This window comes from Cygnus atratus, chromosome 2 (genome assembly GCF_013377495.2).
Source record: "Cygnus atratus isolate AKBS03 ecotype Queensland, Australia chromosome 2, CAtr_DNAZoo_HiC_assembly, whole genome shotgun sequence".
Lineage (NCBI taxonomy): Eukaryota > Metazoa > Chordata > Aves > Anseriformes > Anatidae > Cygnus > Cygnus atratus.
In genome coordinates, this window is record NC_066363.1 from 154,871,566 (window position 1) to 154,878,236 (window position 6,671).

Below are 6,671 nucleotides of genomic sequence, written 5' to 3' on the forward strand. Positions count from 1 at the left end.
TCTTATTTTGGGTTAAATCTTCACAGGAAAACAAAACCAAAACCAACCAAGCAACCAAAAACTATAAATTCAAATTGAACCTCTTCCAAAGTGAATCTCTCAAATGTTTTCTTTCTACTCACAGAAAGCCCCCATGCTATCTTACCAGTTTTCATATATTTTCCATTGGCAATTAAAACATACTAACTTTAAGTCTTTTTTCTGATGTCTCTGGAAAATCTTGTCAGGGTTGGTAGTTGCCTTTGAGGAATCAGCTGCAGGCTGGTGTGTGCAGACTTGCAGCAGACACCCTCCTTGTGGGCTGTGTGTCACTGATTTCAGTGGAGCAGTGTTCTCCCACCTGTAGTGTTTTGCCCAATAATAGGACAAGAGTGAACTGTCCACAGAAGCAGTCTGAATAGGAAAGGGCTGAAAGGGCTTTATGTTCCATCAGAGCTGGGGAGTGGTTGCATCTAGGCAGGGCTGAAGTAGCTCAGCTGGGAGAGCGTTAGACTGAAGATCTAAAGGTCCCTGGTTCAATCCCGGGCTTCAGCAATGTTCTTCTTGGAAAATCTTGAGTTTTCAGTTCTTCCTTTACCACTAAAAGATGTGGATATACTGTAAAGAGACCAGCAAAGGGCCACCAAGAGTAAAGGATTGGAGTACCTCTCCTAGGAGGAGAGGCAGAGAGAGATGAGACTCTTCTGCCTGGAGAAGAGGAGGCTCAGGAGAAATCTTCTCAATGTTTAGAAATACTTGCAGGGAGGTTGCAAAGAGGACTGAGCCAGACACTTTTCAGTGGTGCCCAGAGCCAGGACAAGAGGCAATGGGAAAGCTAGAAAACAAGAGGTTCCATCTGAACATCAGGAAACACTTTACTGTGCAGGTGACAGATCACTGACACCAGAGTGATCACTGACACAGAGGTCACCCAGAGAGCTTGTGGAATCCCCTCCCTAGAGATCTTCAAAAGCCACATGGTCATCATCCAGGGCACCTTGTTATAGGTGTCCCTGCTTGAGCCAGATACTTCCAGAGGTTCCTTTTAACCTTCACCGTTCAGTGATCTGTGATTCTGTGTTCTGCCGGGCTTCAGTGAGAATTCGTAACAAAACTTGGATTAAAAGTGATAGTGAGTCTTCACAGCATGTCTTTGCATGCATTATCCACTTTCACTATTATTGGTGTTGGATAAAATGCTATCCTGGATCAAATCTGAGAAATCCCTCCTTCTCTTTGATGGTCTTGCCTTTGCACTGCATGGAAGTGCTTAAGCACTCCAAACTTTTGGTCTTTCCCCCTTCTCTAGTTTTAAAGCAGCAGGGTGCACTTGATGACAGGACTTGCTGAAATTGCTCTTTTGACATCCCAGCTGTCTTTCCTGCCCCTCACACTGTTGTAGGGGAAAGCACTGTTTTTAACCAACCTCACTATGGCCCTGACTACTCTAAAATGTCATGAACCAGATATTATTAATAAAAAATAAAATAAAAAAATAATAAAAAAACATGGAGTCAAATTGTGCTCTCATGATGGAAAAGCTCTCTTTTTATGTATGCAGCTCCTGCACTTATCCTGTTCATTGAATGGAACCATGAACATCGACAGTTTAATAGGGTAAACGCTATGAAAATTTTGGGGTTTCATAAAGTGCAGTTACATGAATGGACTTGAAAACTGAATATCGAAGTTTCAACAGGTACTTGTAAAGGGGATGATCTTGTCTGGGAATTTAATTCATGAGTTTTGTTGTCTATATAATTATTAATGATCTGTACTTGTTTCTATTTTCATTATTTACCAGTGTACTCCATGGATCTTTGGTCCCACAAACAAAAGGATTAAGGAATACAAATGGAGTTCAGATTCTGGTTGCATGTAAATGTATATAACAAGGACTTCTGAAATCAGCGCTAGTCCAGAACACCATGTGTATGTGATGCCCAGAGTAAAAGTTCAATGTACATAAATATTTGATCAAAATGCAAAGTCAGCACAATAATTATTCTGAGATCTGCTGGAATAAGGAGGTAGGGAAATATTTGAGCTTGGTCACTGATGAGGGGGTCCTGAGTAGAGAGCTAGACAAAGTTTTAATGAATGCAAGTTTGATGCTCCTGACCTGGAAGTAAGAGGGCATCAACAGCTTTCTAGAGCTGCTGTACACAGAAATAACTGCTGATGTCTCATACGTCCCCACCTGCAACAATGGCAGCAAAGATCTGACAAGCAGGAGATTGCAAATGACTCTTTAACAATATGCATTGTTCTTGTAGTTGATCTCCACCTTTCAAGGGACAAACTATTGCTGTCCCCATCGGTTCACTGCACTATGTAACATTACTCATCCAGTGTCCAAGCTAATCCTATCTTGACACCTTGCACAAAACACAAAACTCACCAGACAGTCAGATTAATCTTCATGCCTACAATGAAATATAAGATAGGAGCAAGGGAATAATTATAGACCTAAGTATGATCCTTTCTGACATACTTGAGAAAGAGTACTTTCAAACCCCCTTTCTTAAGCTTACTCTAGCTTCTCTATCTTACTGTAAGATCACCGAAGAAAGCTGAGCTGGAGCATCTAGGGCATGGGAAAGAAAAAATTCTCTGTCTTTAAACTGCTGCTAGCTGCAGAAGCTGGGTGCCTGTGAGCATGCAAGACTCCAGCTCTGGTCTGAAATATCTAGAGCCACGTCCATCCATCAGAAAACAGGCCAAAATCTCAAAAAATAACTCTTTCAGTAAGATTAATGGTTCTCTTCTGTTTCTGAGTAACCCTCAAATATTTTTACAGCAATGTTTGTAATAATAGTTCAGTATCTAGGATAATCTGGGTAACAAGAACCACCCAATCCAATTTAATAGGAGGTTCTATAAAATTAGAAGCAAGTAAACTTTTGCATTTATCTGTAGTGACGGAAAGATTCAAGTCTATAAAACAAGTCAATTTTTGCTCACCAGATGACTAATGTGCATAGGCACATTAGAGCAGTCCCTCACCTCTGTACCTCTGACTAGTAAACCAGTGCATTACCATAGCTGAAGAAAAAGAGGTACCAAACAGCTGTACCTATTTTAAAGAAAAAAATCTGAGAGGAGTGTTGTTATACAAGTAAATTTGATATGGACATACAAACTCTCTACTAGCATAAATCATTCTGGTGTCATTATAAATTTGGAGCACTTTTTAGACCTGCAGACAACCTGACCTCTTGCTTTTGCAGTGGACAGCTAGGAAAGCCAGTTACAGAAACTGCATCCTCAACCATGCATGTGTTGGGGTAAAGCACATTTCCCTGATCAGCTCGTGGAAGCTGAAATATGCAGTTCACATAAACATGGAAAGACAGCATAAGTTATATACCCTGTGAAGGAGCTGCCAAGGTTACTGAACCAGTGTTTCTGTGTCACTAAGGAAAATGAAATTTTGTGGGAGAGACAAATTTCCATAAGGAAAGAAATTGACAGAGCGAGTGCGTGACTCTGGGGAAAAAAAAAAAAAAAAAAAAAAAAAAAAAGCAGTACTGAAATATTGTTCCCATTACAGGTACTAGCACATGAGATAATTGTGTTTGAGGTTGGTAATAACCATATTTGCATGTTTAGGTTGTATCAATTCCTTCCATGTTATTAAGAGTCTACAGCATTATTTCATCAGAATGGCACGCTGTCATTGCAGGGGCTGAAGAATCTCCTGTGAGTCAAAGCACACGGCTGTAAAAAAAAAAAAAAAAAAAAAAAAAAACGGTTTTGTGGTCCCTCATTTTCATTCTCCATCAAACCTGCAAAAAGCAAATCCATCCCGGGAAAACAGCAGCAAAGATAATGGAGATACAGCAGGGGAAGGCAGCTTTGAAAGTTTAGGGTTCCATAATTTATAGTAGCCATACTAACCAACTCTGCTGATACTCCTCCACACAGCACGATACAGAATTAATAATAACTGCATTTTGTTCTGTGCACTTATCAACCTTTATTCTAAGTACTGCAAAATGTTTTATGGACACTAATTAATTAAACTTTAAAAGCCATTCTCAGTGCACTTAATTCATTGGTACTTACCTCAGGATTCAATTTATCTGTAAGCCTCATAAAAGTTTTGGAAAGTAAGTAGCTTTGCACAAATTTGAAGATATAACCTGATCATATGTGTAAGTCATTTGTAAGTTACATACTGAGACATTTCTGATCTTTTCTGGGTAATCAACATCAAATATATAAAAATATATCCTCATGAAATAGAGATCTAAGACGAAAGAAAGGGGACAATTGAAGACTAATGGAGGACGCTGCATCAAATGGGATAATCCATCCACAGAAACATCTTGTCTCCCTCCTGACATCTTCTCTAAAACTTTCACTCCATTTAGCAGTGGAGGGTCATTGACAAATCTGAACAATTAACCAGTTAAAATAAAGAAAATTTTAAAAATGCATTGTTTAGAAACAGATTTTCAAAACTGGCCTTCAGTTCTCAGGTACTGTCATTTTTTAAAAATAAGCAAAGCGTGTAGAATCATATTTGTATTTTGATGTGAACACTCAAGTGAATAATCTAATGTCAGAATTTGAAGTGATCATTTTCTGAGGTCCTGATATTTTCTGTCTTATCCTCCAATCAAGTCAATTAGTGAATATCACAATTAAGCAAATGACCAGGTGGTCATATTCAAAGAATTACCTTGTTTCAGATGTTATTCCTTCGCTTTTAACTGTATTTACAGACGTCTAAAGCTGAGAAGTTAAGGTGGAAGTATTGAAAATTATAAACCATTTTGGGAAAATATTCTGAGAATTCTGGGAACTGTTGTTCTATTTGTCTTGGGAACAGGGATACATCCAAATGATTTAGTTTTCTGAAAATTAAACTCCTATGCGTACCCACTATGATGCATACCCACTATGATTCTGTTAGTAAATGACCTTTCATTTTTTTCTCTTTTCACTAAGAAATGATAAATGAACACATGGTGGAAGATGAAGACCATTATTATTGTAGAAGACAAGACAAAGTTCAAAGGAAAGTGAAGAATTCTTGAAATGAAATGGAGAATTGCAAGTGAAAAGTGCAGAAAGACCCACTGGAACAAAAAAGATCAACATCAAGGTTACACAGATAAAAACAGTCCAAAGTGACTCTAAAGACATGTGAATGGACATAAGAATTTCTCCTAGGTGTAGCCTAATATATTGTTGATTTTATGTTCAATATAAGATTTAGAAGTTTAGAAGTGGTGAGTGGAAGAACTGAAACCATAAGATGCCTCTGGAGAGAGAACAAATTATTTATCATGTATCATTTTTTATAATATTGAAAGATGTGTTTTAAATAGAAGGAAAGACATTGCAGGAGAGTACATTTAACAGTAGAGTGGGAAGAGGTAGTTATTGATTTATTGATGTTCTCTTCCAATTGTCACAGTGGCCTTATGAATCCATGCAGACCACCAGAGTTTATAACTTTTTTTCTAAAACTTTTAAATGTGTCTTGTAGCTGTTCCTTTTTAGTTTCCCAAAGGCCTACAGAGGCCTTCACCATGCAATCCAGTCTACAACTAGATATCTATCTTTCTGAATTTCAGGTGAGCTGAAGTCTATTCTACTCGGAGGGTATCTTTTTTCCAGTGATCTTAAGAATTTTATCTTATTTGAAAGTAGGTCACTTTGCTGCATGTGATACAAATCAACAACAAAATAAAAGTGGTACTATCATCAGTCGTCACTGTTATTGGAGTTGTGCCTTTTTATATTTGTTTCAGTTTGAGCAAATTTCTGATTTTTTTTTGTTATTGTTAATTTGTTTCTACAAGGTTGTCTATATTATCCTCCTATCAAGTCAATTATTGAATTGTATAATTGCAACCCAGATCCAGCTACTTAGTATTTAATTATGGCTCCTTAAAAATGCTGTTCCAAGCTGAATTCTTTAAATCAAAAAAAAAAAAAAAATCATATTTAATATTGCACTTGGGTCATAACAACCCCAGGCAGCAGTATAGGCTTGGGGAAGAGCAGCTAGGAAGCTGCCTAGCAGAAGAGGACCCGGTAGTGTTGGTTGACAGCCAGCTGAACATGAGCCAGCAGTGTGCCCAGGTGGCCAAGAAAGCCAGTGGCATCCTGACTAATATCAGAACTAGTATGGCCAGAAGAACTAAGGAAGTGATTGTCCATCTGTACTCAGCACTGGTGAGACCACACCTTGAGTGCTGTGGTCAGTCTGGGCCTCTCAACACAAGAAGGATCTTGAGTTGCTCAAATGTGTGCAGAGAAGATCAGTGGAAGGGACTAGAAAACAAGACATATGAGGAGCAGCTGAGGGAACTGGGGCTTAGTTTAGACTGGAGAAAAGGAGACTGAGAGAAGACCTCATTGCTCTCTTGGTCTCTTTTCTGAGGTCACAAGTGACAGGACTCAAGGCAGTGGCCTCAAGTTGTGCCAGGGGCAGTTTAAATTGGATGTCAAGAATAATTTCGTCACAGAAAGGGTGGTTAGGTGTTGTAACAGGAAAGTGGTGGAATCCCTGGAGGTATTTAAGAAATACGTGGATGTAGCACTTAGGAATGTGGTTTAGCAGTGGACTTGTAGTGCTAGGTGGATCACAGAATCACAGAATGGTTGAGGTTGGAACGGACCTCTGGAGGTCAGCTGGTTCAAACCCCTGGCTCAAGCAAGGACATATACAGTAG

The 6,671-nt window shown here is 38.9% G+C and overlaps 1 non-coding gene across 1 annotated transcript; it reads left to right on the forward strand.

The window, feature by feature from the left end:
* The first annotated feature begins 461 nt into the window (after positions 1-461).
* TRNAF-GAA (transfer RNA phenylalanine (anticodon GAA)) lies at positions 462-534 on the forward strand. The gene has a single exon. It is a non-coding gene; the product is annotated as a tRNA-Phe (tRNA).
* The last annotated feature ends 6,137 nt before the right edge of the window (positions 535-6,671 follow it).